Below are 18,894 nucleotides of genomic sequence, written 5' to 3' on the forward strand. Positions count from 1 at the left end.
GTGCTTTACATATATATGTAAAGCACTTGGTATAGGTCTACATATTGAAAGTATTCATTTAGTAGTAGTTGTTATTAAGCAGATCAAAGAAACGAAGTTGCTTCATTTAAAAAAAAAAATACATTATTAAATGTCCTTGCTACCTGTAGCCCATTGACGAGTCCTTGAGGCGGCGGACTGACATTCTTCTTGGGACTCAATTGCTGGAATGTTGACACTTTCCTAAGGGCAAAAGGCAATCTTCTTCGCCCACCCCCAGGATCCTACTTTAACAACATAAAAATTCCTTTGGAAACTTCCTTTATCTCTACAACTCCCACCCTGCAAATACTTGGCAATCATCCTCCAAGGATGTGACCTGTTGATATACATCTAAAGGGTCTCATGGAGTCAGGTAAGGGCTAGGTAGGGAGATGGAGGTAGGAGGCTTTGGGATCCAGCTCCCAGAAATCCCAGAAATGCTGAGGCAGCAGGAAACCAGAGATATGGGAACAAAACAGACCATCCTGCCCTGGGTAGTAGAGGTGGGGTTTTTTAATGGCAGTCACGGTAGTCACATTGCGACCAGACCCCAAAGAAATAAGTCAGTAAAGATGTTTTCCACCAGTCCTTCCTCAAACCAAGACATCATGTGAATGTTAAGGTCACAGGCTCTGCGGTCTATCCTGAACCAAAGACCGGAGGCGAACTGGTCAGAACCCCTCTCACTCCTGAGAGCTTTATCTGTATCCCTGCGTAACAAAAACTCTCGCTTTACCCTCTCCTTGGTCTGCAAGATTCTTCAAGTCGGTGAGAGAAGAGCCTTGCTCTCCTGTGTCATAACCATTGTGCCTCATTTGAGCGGGAGGGCAGCAGTGGGAAGTGATCACAGTCGGACAGGGGTGAAGACCGGGCTTGGAGAGGGTTCTCTTCTAGTGACGGAAACTATCAGGGAGGTGAGGGAGGGCTGGTCCTGGTTAGGGAAGGGGGTCCCAGGGTTGAATTTGCACCTAGCTGCTTAAGATAACTCTTTGGGAGTCCACCCCATTTTGCCAGGTATCCCCCAGTGTCGGGGGCTGGGTAGCTGAGTGCAACCACAGTGCCCTTGAAGCCTCCCTCGCGCTGAAGGGAGAAGTGGCAGGACTGGTTAGAGCCTTCGGCCCAGGGCCAGGGGTGGGATAATGGTGACTGGGAGATAGGGGGTCCTTGTCCAATTTCCCCCCCTATTTATATGTCCCATAAATTAACTTCTTTTCCTGTTTTGCTAAGGAATCTTTCATCTGTTGGTTGGTACAGGAAGGGAGGGACGACTCAGAGCCTGCCATCAGATCACTGAGGTGCCACCGAAGTCAGTGGACCTACTGAGCCCTCCATCCTGTGGGGTGAGCGGGGGTGACTCAGGGCAGGCTGGACCCAGAGACACCAGAAGCCAAAGCCCGAGGCTGGGGAGGAGCAGCACCTACTCAGCAAACTGAAGATGTCCGTGATCTCAGGACGGCTGAGCGTTAAGCTCTAGGAACAGCATGTGGGAGCTGAGCCTGGGGGAGGGGGCCAGAGCCCATCGGGATGCTGAGCTGAGGGCAGTGGGAAGGCAGGGGTGGGGCTGGAGACCCTTAGAAGAAGCTCACTGGAGACTGGCAGACGGCGTGGCTTCCATTCCAGGTGTGATCCAGATGTGCGACTGAGTGGCCTGGAGTCTGCTTGTGGATAGGTTTGGAAGGTATTTAGCAGGGACAGATGGGGCTTGGGAAGGGGGAGGAAGACGGGGGAGGGAGAACTCATAGAGGTCCGACTCAATACGGATGCTTGTTCTTGAGACAGGGATGCAGGAAGAGGTGGGGCTGTGAGCACGACTTTGCTTGTGGAAACTTTCTATTTCAGGAGCTCCTGGGTGGTCCGAGCCAAGGTGTCTCGTTGGTGGTTAATTGCAACATTCCGGAGCTCAGGGGGGCTGCCCTGCAGTGTGGACTTGGGGCCCACCAGCATATGAAGGGGTCTAAGAAGCCTTCGAAGTACACAGCCTGACCAGGAAAAACTGGCAAGAGAGACAAGGAGGACCAAGGCAGGAGCCCAGGAGGGCCCCACGTCCAAAGTCATTGACGTATCACCCTCACTGTATGGGCCCTGTCCGCACACTTCTGTAGTCTTAAAGTTCTTTACTTCTCTCATTTTCAACATCATAGATTTATCTCAAAGGAAAATTTACATAATGGGTGAAAAATCAACAGCGTAACCATGAATAACATTGATGATAAATAAAATACAATGGAAACAGCGCCATGCTTCAAGGATGCTAGCTAGAGAGAGGAAATTCGGAAATGTTCATCCTGGGTTCGAGACCCCGCTGCCCCAACTGAGACGTGGTCCCTGGAAGAAACCAGGATTGGGAGAGACTCAGAAAAGGAAATAACTTTCTTAGCAGAAAAAGTTCACTGCTATCAGCTCTTGTGACCCCAGCACGAGGCACGCCCTTCGTTCAGGGAGGGGCCGTCCACCTTGTTCTGTAAAGGACCAAAGAGTCAATATTTAGGACTCGGAGGGGCGCTTACCTCCCTGCCCGTAGCCCCTCCCCTTCCCAGCCTTTGCTAGCCATCGTTCCCAACCGTTCTTAGCACAGGCTGGGTAAGACAGGCCCAGGGCTGGGTTTGGCCCGTGGGCTGTGGTTTGCCACCCCCTGATTTAAAGGACGGAGAGAAGAAGGGCAGCACCCCAAAAGAGACAGGGTGCTACAAGGGGGTTCCTAGGCACTCAATTCCTGACCACCAATCAGAGTCGCGGCCCCAGCCACACATGACTCTGCTTGGCCTCCTTTTTTTAGGCTCCCATACAGGGTAATTTCTTATCCCCCACGAGTCTAGTGGGAGATGTGGCCACTCCCTCCTTTGCTGATGGTTGCACAGGACCGGAGACTCTCAGGACCCCTCCTTCAGGAGCCACTCCGGGGCTCGGTCAGCATTTTAGCATCAACACCTCCATCTTCTGAGGTCACTGCTTGCTTACTTCCCTTTCAGGGCCTCTCGGCACCTCCAATGAAGGCCCCACTGTTCCTCCCTCCCTCACTGAAGATTAGCCACCCTGAGGTCACCTCCAATGACCTCTGATCACCGTGGCTGCCCGCAAGCCCTTCCCTTCCTCAAGGAAGAGAAAGAGTTCAGTGACCCCTTCCCTATCTTGGGTCTCCCTTCTAGTCATGGTCTAGGTCTATCAGGGAAGGCCTAAGAAGCTCAGTACATTCTCCTGGAAACTGTATTTGGACATTTGTTTAGGGGGATGCCAGCTGCCTTGAGAGAAGTTTGATGATCCTAAGACCGCCATGTTGTAAGGATGCCCAAGCAAGTCACGCAGAGAGAACTCGGGGAAAGAGGGATGCTTGACACCCCAGCTGTCCCAGCTCAGGAGCCAGATGTTTAAGCAGAAAAATGTGCAGATGGGCTCCAGCCTGCAGTTAGCCTCATGAGACCCCAAGTAAGAGCTGTCCCACTGAGCCCAGTTGACTCCTAGTACCTGAGAGATAACAAATTATCCTTTTTAAGCCACTACATTTTGGGGTGGGTTTTTTACACAGCAATAAATTTCCGGGACACCACCGGAAAGTGAGGGCTTATCCAAGAAGTTTTCTGTCACACTGAGGCACAAGATTTAAACTCTCTTCGCCAGTCCAAACCAGAAGAATTTTCCTCAGCTTTGCAAGTCAGTGTCTGGTGCCCTCATCAGAAAGTCGTATAAATTTTGCACCCAAGTGAAGTTGCTCACTCTTGAGCAACAGGAGCTGGTCAGTTGGGACAGGTATTTTTGGTCAGCTGACTGAGTCATACCCCAATCCTTTCTTCCTGTCTTCCTCTCACTGCAAAGCCCGGGATGGCCAGATGCACACTTTCTGGCTTTCCTGCAGAAGGCTTTATAAGCCCTGTGGTGGCCAATGTTGTGAAGAAAGTTCAGCTGTTGGGTTCTTGAAAACAGTCTGTTTGCTCGTAAGGAAAAACTCTGCCTGGTATCACCTCCCATTTCCTGCTTCTGAGCATGGTGTGTAAAAATGTGGTATATGGAGCTGCTGCAACCATCTTGACACCATGAGGAGAAAGCTCAGAGAACCAGAAAGACCATGGTCCAGAGCCCTGTCATATTATATGAAAAAAATAAACAACTATTTCTATAAGACATTGTTGGTCAGGGTTTATTATTATTATTATTTGTGGCTGAATACTTTTCTAACTATGGCATCAGTCACGTCCACTTTAGGGACACCTGGGTGGCTCAGCTGGTTAAGCATCTGTTTTCAGCTCAGGTATGATCCTGGGGTTCTGGGATCAAATCCCACTTTGGACTCCTTGCTCAGCAGGGAGCCTGCCTCTTTCTCTACCTGCTGCTCCCCCTGCTTTGTGCTCTCTCTCTCTAATAAATAAATAAAATCTTAGGGAAAAAAAATCATGTCTACTCTAGAGACAAAAGGTCTCATTCATTCTTCCCTATAAAGAGGTCTGTCTTTCCAGTCTTTCTACTGAGTCAAATTTTGGTCTCCAGCATCCAGACACTCAGGTGGAGGGAGAAGGAAGGTCCCTTTACCTGGGGCTTGAGCTGGGGATTGGTGGGGAAGTTTCTGGCAGTGAAGTCTTGGGGTACAGTTGTGTGCTCTCCCCACTCTAGAGCCTAGGGACCTCCCCTAGCTTCAGCCTGGAGTTCTGGGTATTGGAGGAATCAAAGATGCCACCCTCCGACCTGAGCACCAGGAAGCTCCCCCCGATCCTGGTGATGGGCTGGGGTGGGGGCAGGCTCTGGATGCAGCCATGGATCAAATAAAGGGCCTGGGCTGCTGTCCCAGCTCTGCCCCTAACCATCTGTGTTTCCCTGTATCTCACCCAACTCCTTGAGGGCAAGTGCTCTGAGCCTTCATCCGTGAATAGGATACTCTGTGCTTACAGGGAACTGGTGAGCTTCAGGTCCCTGGTCTCTGAACCTCTTCCCAGAAACAGGTCATCCTGGGCAGTGAGAGGCCCACGGCTAGCTGTTAGCAATGCCATTCCGGGAGCCTCCATCTTCATGGGTCCTTGGAAATGGGAACCTGAGACCCATGAGGGTTGAGAGCAGCTCAGAGTCCCGAGGTTTCTGCAGCACCAGGTGCGGTGGGGAGCCATGGGCAGGAGGGAGGTGGAAATCTCACCTGAGCAATGCAGAATAGGGAAAGGATCCAAGTTCCTAAGCTCCCTGATCTGCCATCAGCCCCCCTCGGGCTTGCTTCCTGGTGCAAGGACAGAGAGATGGGTGGGCGCCAAGCTACGCAGTGGTACAGAAGATCCCAGAAACCTGGGAGTCTGGCCTCTGGAAAGTTTGGGTTTTTTCCCCCCTGGTTCCCTGGGAGGTTGAGCTGCAGGGGAAGTTCGCACCATAGGCTGTTCCTCTGGTTTTCCTGGAACCTTCTGGAAAGCCAGCCAAGAAAGAGTTCTGCCCACAGGGCCCTGGAGCTACAGATCCTCTCTTCCCTGCACGCAGGGAAGGCTGTTCTAGCTCTCCCTGGGGGAACGCCCTCAATGATAATAATAACAGAAGTACCGTCGTCGTGGCCTGTGGGAGTGTTTTCATGCTCTGGGCAATTTCTTCATATCTTATCTCATCCAGTTCTCCCAACAAGTCGAACAAGTGTTCTGTTGGTCTTACAGATTAGGAAACAGGAGCAAAGAGGCCATCCTACCAGCCCTCCAGAAACCCGCTCAGCCCGCGCTCCCTCCAGCATTGCAACCGAGCGCCCCCTCTCTATTGAGCATCAAGGAAGGGGGTTCCGGACATTTAGGGGGCCATCAGCTACCTCCGCCTCCCCACTGGCCCTGATGCTCTCTGAGCAGGATGGTGGCCTGTGTTGGAGGCGTGGGGTCACAGAAGCGTCCTGCAGCGGTTCCCGTGGTGTCACACCATCTGGGCATGCAACTGTTTTGATTTCAGTGATTCGAGCTCAGCAAAAAAGACACTACAAAGAGAAAGCTATGAATGCAGATGCTCAGGCCAAATTTAGAAAAATGCTTGCATTCTCTTGAAGAGAGGAGATGCGTGGGCAAGAGCGATGCTGGGGCTTCTACCGAATGTGCAAGTTTTTGTTCTGATATTGTACTTGAAAAATGAGAGCCACATATGGTATGACGATGAGGCTGGTGGTAGGTCCACCAGTTTCTAGCACATCATTACCTGTCCTTTTCCGTAAGATTGAAATATTTCACAATTAATACTGTTTGTCATGTTTGTCCTTCTGTGGGACGTTGGGGTAGGGTGAATAAGGACCCCCAGAGATACTCAGATCCTTATCCCAGGACCTGGGGGTATGTTAGCTTACCCAGCAAAAGGGACCTTGCAGGTATGATTATGTTGAGGAGTTTGAGACAGAGGGTTATCTGGGTGGGTCCGACGTAGTCATAAAGGTCATTAGAAGAGAGGGCCAGTTGGAGGAGACCAAGAGTCTGGAGAGGTGAAGACAGAAACATAAATCGGAGGGATGTGGCTACAGGTCCAGGAACATGAGCAGACCCTACAAACCAGAAAAGTCAAAGAACTGATTTTCCTTGGGGATTTCCAGAAGGAACATGGCCCTATTGACATCTTCCTAGCTCCTGCAGGACTCATTTTAGACTTGACCTCCAGAGCTGTGAGATAACAAACTTGTGTTGTTTGAAGCCACTTGAGTTTATGGCAGTTTGTCACAACAACATGCACTTGGAAGGTCAACAATTCCACCAGTGGGTGGCAGTGGGATTTCTCGAAGGGGGAACAAGACAGCTGGGAGAGGCACGCCTCCCACCCAGGATGGTACTGCTGGGATTCCTGAGTCCTGAGTCCCCAGCCCTGTGCTTTTGCTAGAGTCCCATCAACTCTAACTTCAGCAGGAGAGCAAGGATGCCTATGGTTTGTGGAACGAACATCAACACTCTTTTTTTTGAACATCAACACTCTTATCATGGCCTCAAATACCTAGTTCCTCCTGAGTGAGGTTCCGGTGCCAAGTTACAAAATACTTGGTCCAAGGTTTAACTGCCTACGGCTTCTCTTCTGGGTCTTAACAAACAAACAAAAAGACTGAATTTCCAGCAGGTGGACACCCAAGTTCTAGTCCCTCACCCCACGCCCTCAACTTCCTTGTTCTGCGGCTGCTCTGGAGGTCACTGGGCAGGTGGCTTCCGACCTCCAAGCCAATTCAGTAATTTGTGAGCGCCCCGTCTGCAATGGTGATGAGTTCTGGGGGTAGGAGGGAAGGGGTCCTTTTGGAGATGTCCTGCTCCACTGACCTTAGTCGTTCACAGTCTTTTAGGGGAAACTGTGACACATACCTGGACAGTCGCAGAACAAGGCACATGTGACCGGTAGGAGGGAGGGCTCCAAGATCCCCCATGTCCTGACTGACCTAATGGTTAGGACTCCAAACTCACTGCCCATTGCCCTCCCAGACTTGAAACTCTGCAAATGGGGTCCTTTGTCCTGAAGGGGCTCAGAATCTTACTAGAGAGACAAAAACACAGAGAAATAAAAAAATCACTCGCAGTACCCAATAGTATTGGTAAGGAGGTGCGTGCCTTCTTAGCATCAGGACAGCTCTGGGGACTCTGAAAGGAGTAGTGAAGGCTTTTCCGGGGAGGTGGGATTCCACTTGGGTCCTAAAGGTCCTCAGAACTTGTGGTGGGAAAGGCAAGGAGGCATTTGCTGCTGTTGGGGGGTGCGGTTAAAAATGTGAAGGGAGGGACACCTGGGTGGGTGGCTCAGTTGGTTGAACATCTTCGGTGCAGGTCATGATCCCAGTGTCCTGGGATCGAGTCCCACATTGGATTCCTGGCTCAGCAGAAAGCCTGCTTCTCTCTCTGCCTGCCATTCCCCTTGTTTGTGGGCTCTCTCTTTCTCTCTCTGACAAATAAACTGGGGAGGGGGGGAAGGACTCTGAAGGGAAAGGGACAGAATGAGCGAAGATGTGAAGGTGCTGACAACAAAAGTTCCCAGTTGTGAGTTGGACAGGAGGGTCTGGCGTCAGCTGCTGGGAAGGTTGGGTTTGGGGGAGGGAGGGGGGTATAATCTATGCTCATTCAATGAACCCCACGTCAAACCCAAGTGCGCCTTTAGTGACGCCATCAGTGCCTCCCTAGTACCTTCCCTGGTGAATCCGTCCCCGAGCGTGGAGGGAACCCAGGTATTCCTGAGCTTTGGCCGGAGCAAACAGGATAAGGAGGAAATCTCTGAGAGGGAGGGACAGTCTTGTAACTCAAGGTGCTCAATGTGTTGCGTAATGTGTTGAAGTGATAAGCGTTAACGGCAAGAACTCAGTAAAGGAGATTATTCCCGGGAATAATGAGAGACACTGACTAGGGTTCAGGGCCAGTCACCTTCCCTAAAAATCCATCAGAAGTGCAGCAGGAAGCAGACGGGCTGTTCTGTAGCTCACATGCAGATCTGGCCAAAGGACGAGGGAAAGCCACTGCTGCCCAGCCAGACCGGACGGTCGGTAGAAACAAGGTAAAGCAGAGGGGCTCCCCACAAGTGGCTGAGTCCACATGGGGGACGGGGGACTCTGGAGCCGGTGGGGACCAGGAGGGAGGGAGGTGATGTGACATTTCTCCCCCTAGAGAAAAAACAAGGGGGAAGAAAAGACCTGCGGATACAATGATGCCTGCCGCTGGAACGTGAGAGGAAATGGGTTGGAGAGAAGCGGTGAGAGCTGCAGGCCGGGAGGTTGGGGGAGCCGTGAGGATAATGCATGAGGATAATGCACGGTAGCCAAGATGGGGTAAAAACAAGATGATTATGCAGAAGGCAAAGGCTCTGAGAACAATAGGTCATGGGAAAGAGGAACAAAGACCCCAGAGCAGTCCTGCTGTAGTCCCCAGGATTCGGTTACACAAAGGGGACTAAGAGTCTTTGCCAGACACAGTGACAAGCACCCTGCTGTCTGGCTGGGCTGGGAAGCCGGGCTCCATGGAAAGTGTGGACATACAGCGAGCCTTCGTGGATCGGATGGGCTTTCTTTGTGGAGTGAGACATGTGGGGTCTTGCAGTTCAGCAGAATGACTATAAGCCCTCATCCGGGCCATTCGGGGCGCTGGAATGTTCCATGGCAGCATTGCTATGACAACGCTTAAAAAAAAAAAAAAATTAGAGCCTAGCTCAGTGGCCAGCATTTTAATTGTGTCTGATAGTTCTCCGTGATCTGGATGGTAGGGGTAGGGTACCTCATGGGGGACAGTATGACACAGTGCTTGAAGTATAGTATTTTGGGCTTGTGAGCCCTAATAAATCCTACTTACAAACATGGGGCACCTGGGTGACTCCGTGGGTTAAGCCTCTGTCTTGGACTCAGGTCATGATCTCAGGGTCCTGGAATCAAGGCCCGCATCCGACTCTGCTCAGCGGGGAGCTTGCTTCCTCCTCTCTCTGTCTGCCTCTCTGCCTACTTGTGATCTCTGTCTGTCAAATAAATAATTAAAATCTTAACAAACAAACAAATGTCAATAAATTGAAGAGGCCCTAAAATGAGGGAGGAAAGCTGCTTTTGGGTAGGCTGCGGCTGTGGCTTACCTAGTAGAGGGAGGGTCAGAGAAATGGGAAGGGGCTTCCTACTGGGGGTCTGGGTGTGACCTGTCCTGGGTTCACTGGCATTTCCTGTTGAACCAAATCTAAGAGACAGAGCCAAAGGCTTCATCTGTTCTCTAGGTGACCCATAGTGCTTGCCCTGGCAGAGTTGTGTGCGGAGCACTGGGCTTTATTGCTCTGGGCCCTGGAGACCCATAACATGATCCGGCTATTCGACACCTGAAGAAACAAAATCAGAGATTGGGCTTCTGCCACTTGCTAGCATTTTGACCTTCTTTGCCTTGGGTTTCCCCTCTACCCCCCCACCCCCGAGAACCGTTGTAAAGATCTCTAAAAAGTGAAGTCAGCAGAGACCAACAAAACCAGGTCCCTCTTGAGCACTGTTGACAAAGCTCGTGTGCGGATAGACTGGAGCCCTAACTAAAATAGAAACTATGAAATTATGATAGAGACTCTCTGTAAGATAATATCCTTACAGACTTGTTTCCAAAACTTCAAAAGCACAAAGGACTCAACATTCATGTGATCCCTTTACAAATAAAGGATTTCTGTAAAACGAAAGACACAACGGCCAAAGATAACGAACAGATAACAGACTGGGCCAGGAGAGTGCAGGAACACCATCTCTAAACCAAGAGGAGACTCAGATCTAGAACAAACAGGACCTCCTGCTCATCCACAAGACAGAAGAACTGAATGGAAACACCAGCAAAGCATAATGGGTAATTTTCCGGATAAGAGACTAAAGATCTGAACAAACACATGGAGAGAAGTTTACTGGGTACAGCGTAATGGCAGGTTGAACTAAGGAGATCTCCCTTTCCACCTGTTGGGCAAAATTTTAAAAGCTGAGCGACACCTCCCGAATCAGGGATGTGAAGCCCTAAGTTCCCTACATGACCGAGAGTGAGGTGTAGGGGGTGTAGCTTCTGTGCAGAGCAATCTGCCCTATTTAGCCAGACTATCTCCACCTACCAACCAATAACCCATAATCTGCTCCTGGGACTGTGTGTGTGTATCCTGAACCCTCTCGTGCAGGGGACACGTGCATGTGATGCTCATCATAGCCGAGGGCTCTTGTGGGGGCAAAGAACTGGGTACAGTCCAGGCTGCTTCAGGGCGGGCATGGACAGGTGTAGACCTGGTGGTGGCATTCTAGGGATCATCACCAGCCGCAAGGTGGGAGGGTAGGTGGGTCACACCAACACAGTGCCACGGGAAGAAAGCGCGCATGCGTCCTGATTTACAGGGACATAGCCAGCAGGACTAAAAATGCAAATACATGTGTAGAAAACAAACAGATTCCAAAACACAAACAGGGGCAAACAGGAAACATGTCAGGGTGGTTGTTTGTGGGGGAAGGGAGAATGGGAATTGCGCTAAAAGGAAGACGTTATTTAGAAAGAGGGTTTAGCCCAGAAACTGGCGCTCCCGGAGGGTTCATGATTATTGGCTCACCAAATAAGAGCAGTGCAGTGTGTCGACTGTATCTTAATAAAACTGGAGGGAAGACAAGGAAAAGTCCAGACAGTGAGTGCTATTCCCCAAGCGCATATTTTGGTAATAAGCTCCAGGAGGAGACAGGGTTCGATGAAAATGCACAACTTCAACAATGGTGCAGGCGCTTTGGAAGATAGTTTGGAAGTTTCTCACACAGCGAAACATCCTCTTACCATACGATCCAGCAGTATGCTCCTTGGTACTGACCCAGGGGAGATGAAAACACGTTTCTAAAAACCTTGCACACGATGTTTCTAGCCCTCTGATTCATAATGACCCCAACTTGGGAGCAGTCTGGATGTCGGTCAGCAGGTGACCAGATGAATAACCTGGTCCACCTGGACAACAGGATATTGCTGGTGCTCTCTAGCCATGGAAAGAAGTGGAAGAAATTTCAGAGCATGATACTAAGTGAGAGAAACCCACCTGGAAAGGCCGCATCCTGTAATAATTTCAACGAGGTGACATTTTGGAAAAGGCAAAGCTGTGGAGATAATAGAAAAGACAGCGGTCGCCAGGAGTTGAAGTGGCGGCGTAAACCTACAGGGCGCAGAGGGTTATGAGGGCAGTGAAGATACTCGGTATGCATGTCCATATACATTCGTCCAAACCCATAGAATGTACAACATCAAGGGTGACCCCTATAGTAAACCGTGGATGTTGGATGATCGCGATGTGTCAATTAAGGTTCCTCCTTGTTTTTTTTTTTGTTTTTTTTTGTTTTTTTTTTTTTTTTACAGTACCATTCTGGTGAGTGAGATGGGTAATGGGGAAGGCTGTGCATGGGGCGGGGCCTGGGGTGTGAGGGGACATCCCCATACCTTCCTCTCAGTCTGTTTGTAAACTTAAAACTGCTTTGCAAAAATGAGGTCTTAAAAAAAAAAGAAAAAAGAGACAATGCGGTCCACACCTGTCTTGTGTGTGCCATTTTTCAGGGGCCTTGAACAGTGTCTGGCAATGAATATGTCTTGAATGATGGAGCAGAAGCGGGTGAGTGTCTCAGCAGAATGCTTGAGTCTTCTACACCACCCGGAGGAACATTCTGGCCCTGTCCTCAAAGGGCTGAGTTAGAGCTGACCACGTTTTTGTATTTCTTTCTTTTCTTTTTTTTTTTTTTAAGATTTTATTTATTTATTTGACAGAGAGAAATCACAAGTGGGTAGAGAGGCAGGCAGAGAGAGAGAGAGAGGGAAGCAGGCTCCCTGCTGAGCAGAGAGCCCGATGTGGGACTCGATCCCAGGATCCTGAGATCATGACCTGAGCTGAAGGCAGCGGCTTAACCCACTGAGCAGGCGCCCCACGCTTTTGTATTTCTACATCTCATCCGCCAAGATCTCAAAGCCTGCACCTGTCAGCCAGCTGTCCCTACAATGCCACCTCCCTTGAGTTAGACCTCAAGACCCTTGCTGGGAGCTCTGGAGGCTTCCACAACTTTCCATGAACCCTGCTGGAGGAGCCATCCCCTGGGTCTGTAGATCCAGGAAGCACTAGCATTTGGTTGGCTCAGGGAAATGAGTCAGCCTTTTGCCACACGTGGATCCAGACGGAAGGGACAGCAGACTTCAGGGCGTGAAGAAACACATCTGACAACTTTGTTATTACATCAAGAAAGCTGGAGTCAGCAGGGGCACTTGGCGGTCAGCAGACCAACAGGATGTGACAGGGTCTGTTCTGACCGCACCCTTCCCAGCACTTACAGGACAAGCCAAAGGGGAAAGCCCAGGCAGCATGACTGGCAGAAAAGTGGCCGTTTGGGCATCTGTTTGCTATTTTACAAAACCACGTCTTGAACAGATAAGGCAGGGCCTTCTTGGTGTTACCGTGTGTGCGCAGACCAAACGGCTTCAGGAGAGTGGCTCCTGACCGTGAAAACACCTGTTCTGTGACCCTCACACTTGACACCATCACCTCCTGGTGGCTAGGCTTCCTTAGCAACCTTTCCTTTTTTAAAAAAGATTTTATTTATTTGACAAAGAGAGACACAGCGACAGAGGGAACACAAGCAGGGGGAGTAGGAGAGGGAGAAGCAGGCTTCCCGTGGAGTAGGGAACCTGATGCAGGGGCCGGGATCGCAACCTGAGCGGAAGGCAGACCCTTCACCAACTGAGCCCCTCAGGCGCCCCTCCTTAGCAGCTTTTAAGGGACATTTGCTTCTGCTCCCATTTTGCTCACAGAGGCCATGGGCTTCCTCTAGGAACGTCAGGGCAGCGGTGTCAAATGTTGGTATCATGTTAGAATGAGGCAGAGAGCTTTCTAAAATCCCAGGACCCAGACTGCACCCAGATCAATTAAACTAGAACCTGTGGGAGTCGGGGGGTGGGCATCACTGCTCCCTAAACTCCCCACGGTGGTCCCCGTGTGCTGCCAAGGCTGAGCAGCACCGTTGTTGTAAAGATCTGTTCAAGTGTGAAACGATCCCATCAGTGAAGGCTGGTGCCCCCACTTTCGTCCTGGGCATCTCCTGGGCCAGACTGTAAGTAAGAATCCTCTGTCCAAAGCCCATGGTCTGCTGGCCCTCCCTCTGTGGGTCCCAGGGGACGTGGCTTTGCCGAGGGCCTTCAAGCCCTACCAGCCATCAGAGCCTCAGTATCTCTCCTCCTAGATCTGCCATTTGCCTGGTGCTGATTGGAGGGGACTCTGAGACCCATACTTTTTCCTCCAGCTCTCCTCAACTCTGCCTCAAGACGGTCTGTCCCATAGTTCTCCTGCCATGGAAGGGTGGGACTAGATTTAAATGGGCAAGATAACAGATGTAACTGAGAGGGTGTGAGAAGATTTGACCCTATCTGCCAGAGTTAGGGTCGGCACAGATCCTGGCAACCATTTGGGCTCTCCTCCTAAGAGAAACTCTCCAGATAGCTAAGACTAGAAAGGACAATAGCTAATACTTTCCTTCCTGTCTGTCTTTCTTCCTTCCTCCCCTCCCTCTCTTTCTCCCTCTCTCCCTTCCTTCCTTCTTATTATTCGAGAGAGAGAAAGAGGGGGAGAGAGGGCATGTGTGAGAGAGAGGGGAGGGGCGGAGGGAGAGGGAGAGAAGCAGACTCCCCGCGGATCATGGAGCCTGCTGTGGGACTTGATCCCACAACCCATGAGATCACGACGTGAGCCAAGAGTTGGACGCCCAACTGAGCCACCCAGGCACCCCAACACTTTCTTTTTAAGTGGTGGTAAAATAGACGTGGCCCAAATTTTACAGTTTTCACCATTTTTAAGGGCACAGTTCAGTGGCATTAAGTACATCACACTGGTATGCCAGCGTCACCACCATCCTTCTCCAGAACTTCTCCATCTTGTGGAACTGAAACTCGGTCTCCATTCAACAAAAATCCCTACTTCCCCTCCCCCCCACCCCCCAGCCCCTGGCAACCACCATTTTGTTTTCAGTCTGTGAATCTGACAATGCTAGGTACCTCATAGATGCAGAATCCTAGAGTATTCATCCTTTTGTGACTGATTTATTTTCCTTAACATCACTTCCTGGAGGTTCCTCCATACTGAGTGATACTCCTCCGCCTGAATAGACCACATTTCATCCATTCCTTCATCAGAGAAGGACGCGTGGGTTGCTACTACCTTCGGGTTACACGAGAACCGAGCACTCTCCACGTGCCAAGCGCTCTGTGAAGTTGTGCGCTCATTTTCACATTCACCTGTGTAATCCTCCCGACATGTGAGTTAGGTTCTATTATCTTTGCCATGTTTCAGACGAGGGAACTAAGACACAGAGACGTAAAGTAGCTTGCCTGGGTAGCCAAGCAAGTCAGGACTCCAGCCCGGCTTGTGAGGGCAGCAGATTTCGCTGGGTCGCCTACCTGGGCCAGTTGTCTGTGATACGACAACAGGAGGGCACTGTGGCCACCATGTGTTCAAATTATTTGACAGGTAGGAAAACTGAGGATGTAAGGTGTGAAGTGACTTGTCCTGTAGCTATGGTGACCATATTATCTGAACCCACACACCAAGATGCATGGCTTCTTTTTTTTTTTTTTTTTTTTTTTTTTTAAGATTTTACTTACTTATTTGACAGAGAGAGACACAGCAAGAGAAGGAACACAAGCAGGGAGTGGTGAGGGAGAAGGAGACTTCCTGCCGAGCAGGGAGCCCAGTGTGGGGCTGGTTCTCAGGACCCTGGGATCATGACCTGAGCCAAAGGCAGACGCGTAATGACTGAGCCACCCAGGCACCCTGGGTTTGATATTTTTAATACATCTTGGTTTAAAAAAAAAAAAAAAGTCAAGGGAGGTGGGAGGAGTAATTTGAATGAACCCTAAACTATCAGTGGTGCTGAATCATCTTGAAGGTTTATAATGGGCTCACCTAGGCAGAACATTCTGGATCAGCGCTGTTCTGGAGGACTTACGCCCCTCCCACTGCAGTCCGAGTTCCGTCTTCATTTAGAGATCACCAGACATGGCTGAGGGAGCCCTGAGTGTGACTCCTCCTGGTGGACGTGGGTCATATCAGGAAGAGCTGATTTCTGCTCTTGCACAACATGGCCCGGGGTTTAATCCCGCCAGGTCGCAGCCTGGCTCACAGGACACGGAGTCTCACAGGGAGACCAGGGAGGACAGAGGAAGTTAGATTAGCCCAGTCCATGGGAAGGACGCACAGCAGGGTCTTAGGCCAGAGAGGACAAGGAGACTCTGCTTCCAAGGACTCCTGAGTCACACTTTCCACCTTCAGATTTCATCACGTTCACGGTTCTCAACAGCCCCCTGGTAATCCCCCCCTCAGGTCCCAATGAGCAACTCATTTTCACATCGCTACCACATAGATCTTCTAAGACGGGAGGTTACTGTCCTCCTCAGAAACCCACAGTGGCTCCCCATTGCCTGCAAAGTATAATTAGCGTGACCCCACCCGGCTTAGGATGTTCTCCATTCCTGAGCCCCAGACTTCCTCCCCAGCCTCATCTGCGACCTACTTCCTCCCCATGCATATGCTCTAAGACACTCTGTGAGCTGCCATGCCTCCCCTGGATGCCTTTTCCTGCTCATCCCACACCCTCGGTGCCTCCTCCTCTGCAGACCTGCCCCTCCGCTCCTTCCTCAATGCCATCACTGCAGATAGCAGGTGGGTCTACTCAGCCCTCGTGGGGTCCTGTCTTGCCTTCCCGTAAGGTGTTTGCAAGCATTTCCCCATAAACACAGTAAGTTCCTTGAGGGCATTGACCATGAACTCACCTTTGTGAGGGCAGAAACCCGAACTCTGCTAGTTCTCGGCAATATGATATCCTCTCTGGGTACAGCATCCTTTCCCAACCACCACCTCTCTGTCCTTTTTTGTGTTACAGCAATTCTTCAAATGGAATTGGAGGAAGGTGATGAGTGTTGAAAAGCGGTCATGGTGAACATTGTTCCTGCCTAGAGTCCAAGGCACTGATGACCTAGGGCAGGACAGAGTCTCGAAAGGAGGGCCACTCAAGCAGGCAGCTGCGCAAAAGAACAGCCCTGTTTTGTCTCCTGTTGCCTCGACCCATTGCAGATGGAATGTGGTCCCCAAGGGGTCACCAAAATTCCTTTCTCTAAGCAGATCCCCTGGAGCAAAAGCCCAGCACATTCTACTCTAGGCCTCCAGTAGCATTTGCCTCATTCAGCATCAGCCTCCTTCCTTAGTCCTCTCCTCTTGTCCTCAGGCTGGTCCTTGCCTAAATCCCCCAAACTGGATTGTCCTCTTGGGATCAACTCACGTCAGTGATGCTCTATCTTCATTTGGGTGTGCTGTCCCCAGACCCCTCGGCCCCTCACAGGAGGTTGTTTGCTACAATAATGCAGAAGAACTAGGCCTTGGTCTACATTGGAGATCTTTCTGAGCTCCAGATCAGGATTGCTGACTCCTAACTGAGTCATCCCAGCTGGGTATCCTAAACAGCCACGATGTCCCTCCTAACTCACTGAGGCTCTTACTGGGAGGCATAAACTTACATTATTGGCCCCAATTCCTTACCCCTCTGTCACCATGCAGGCAGAGTAGATTCCTCCAGCCCTTGATTTTGGGCTTGGCCATATGATGTCCTTCAGTCAAGGGAAAAACACTGCCCCAGATGAGCTTCTCACTACTGCCATGAGAGGAGCTTCTTCTGGGTAGCTCCTGCCTCCTGAGTCAAGCTCAGAATGAACACACCTGATAGGGCTTCGGTGGCCGATGTTCAAACCTCGTGTGAGGGCCCTGCTGACCCCCAGAGCTGTGAGAACAAAGGACCCTGGTTTTAAGCCCCTGAATATTGGGCTGGTTTGTTACACGGCATTTTTGTAGCAATAGCTGACCCATACAGTCTTCCATACAGGTGAATGTATAAAATAGAGGCACACAAATTAAGATTAGTTTCACAGGGAAAACCCACGACACTGCCACCGAGGTCAGGAAGTGAAACATGGCTCGTTGTACCTCCATGTGCCTCTCCCTGATCACCAGCCCCCATTTCTCCCTCAGCCCTTGAAGGAATCACAGTTTTGACTTCTTAAAAAATACAAGTTTTTACTTTTCTTCATACCTTAGGGTCCAGATATGCCTCCCTCACTTAGATAGTTGGCTTTTGATTGTCTTTGTTCTTGATATAAGAGAAATCTTCTGGTTTGTGCATTCTGTCCCCATTTTATTGGCTCGATACGCTTCATCATAATCACCCTTATTGCTACACAGAGCTACGTGTGTTCATTTCCATCACTGTGTGATGTTCGTTATGGGAACAAGCTATACTTTATTTATTCTGTTGATGAGTAGTTCAGATGTTTCCTGTTTTTGTTATTACAAGTAATCCTGTGGGAGCGTTCCTATGGATCAGGGGTTGGCAAACATTTTCTGTAAAGGACTAGATAGTAAACCTTAGAGGCATTGTGGCCACATATGGTCTCTGTTGCATGTTCATCTTTGTCTTAAAATACATTGAAAAGGCGAGGTCTGGATGTAAGAAAACCATTGGAGGAGGTGAAGCAGGGCAGTGACAGGGCTGAGCTCTGCTTTAAAAGGATCACTTTGTGTATTTGGGGAGGACAAGAAAGGAGCTGGGGAGACATAACAGAAGGTTACTGTTGGGGTCTCACGACAGTAGTAGGAGCTCAGGCCAAGCTGCCTAAGTTGCCGGGCCTCAACCTCCTTCTCCAGCATTAGCCTCTGCTTCTCCCCCTTAGGTGCCCACAGCTCCAGCCACCCTGACCTGAGCCAGTGTCTGGGTCAGCCTGCTCTCTTCCCTCAAATCCCCACACGCCATTTCTGCAATCCCTCTCTGCTAACCCAACAAGCACTGTTCAGATAGCCTGTGGATCCTTCCAGGGCGGATCCCTATCCCACTAGACTCCTCCAGCTGCCAGTGAGGTCATCCCACACCATAAGATGTAATGATAAATGTGATACAGACCCTAAATCTGAACTTTAGACACCTCTTATCTTTGGGTTTTATCTTTATAATTATGCCTACCACAGGCCATTGAGTAGGCACTGTAGACAAGAACATGGAGCTCATCCATTATCTGGTAACCCGGTTGGAGATCAGCAGGGGAGATACAAGGCTGACTATGGCAATTAGGAAACAGGACCACGCAATGAGCCAGGAGGCTGGGTCACAAGGGAAGAGACAGTTTGGTAAAGGGGTCAAACCACTGGAACTTACAGGGTATGTGGACTTCTTGAAAGAATTGAGGAAGGTAGGGATGTCTAAGCTTGGCTTCCAGAGCAATGGGCCCCCACACGATGCTGGAGAGAGTAAAGCTAGAGGTGTCCAGGGCTGGAACTTCTCTAAAGAGGAAGCTAGGAGCATACCTAATTGTGGTTTAACAGATACATCTCTCTTATCTCTTGTCTTGCCAGTTAGCAAGTGGTTTACAGCCGCCCCCGTTGTAAGGTGTGACCACAGGCACCGTTCCT

At 50.3% G+C, this 18,894-nt stretch overlaps 1 long non-coding RNA gene across 1 annotated transcript; it reads left to right on the forward strand.

The window, feature by feature from the left end:
- The first annotated feature begins 636 nt into the window (after positions 1-636).
- On the forward strand, positions 637-2,381 carry LOC131822724 (uncharacterized). The gene is made up of 3 exons (XR_009350298.1): positions 637-789; positions 1,276-1,699; positions 1,861-2,381. It is a non-coding gene; the product is annotated as an uncharacterized LOC131822724 (long non-coding RNA).
- Positions 2,382-18,894: the final 16,513 nt, after the last annotated feature.

This window comes from Mustela lutreola, chromosome 1, assembly GCF_030435805.1.
Source record: "Mustela lutreola isolate mMusLut2 chromosome 1, mMusLut2.pri, whole genome shotgun sequence".
In the NCBI taxonomy this organism is placed as follows: Eukaryota; Metazoa; Chordata; class Mammalia; order Carnivora; family Mustelidae; genus Mustela; species Mustela lutreola.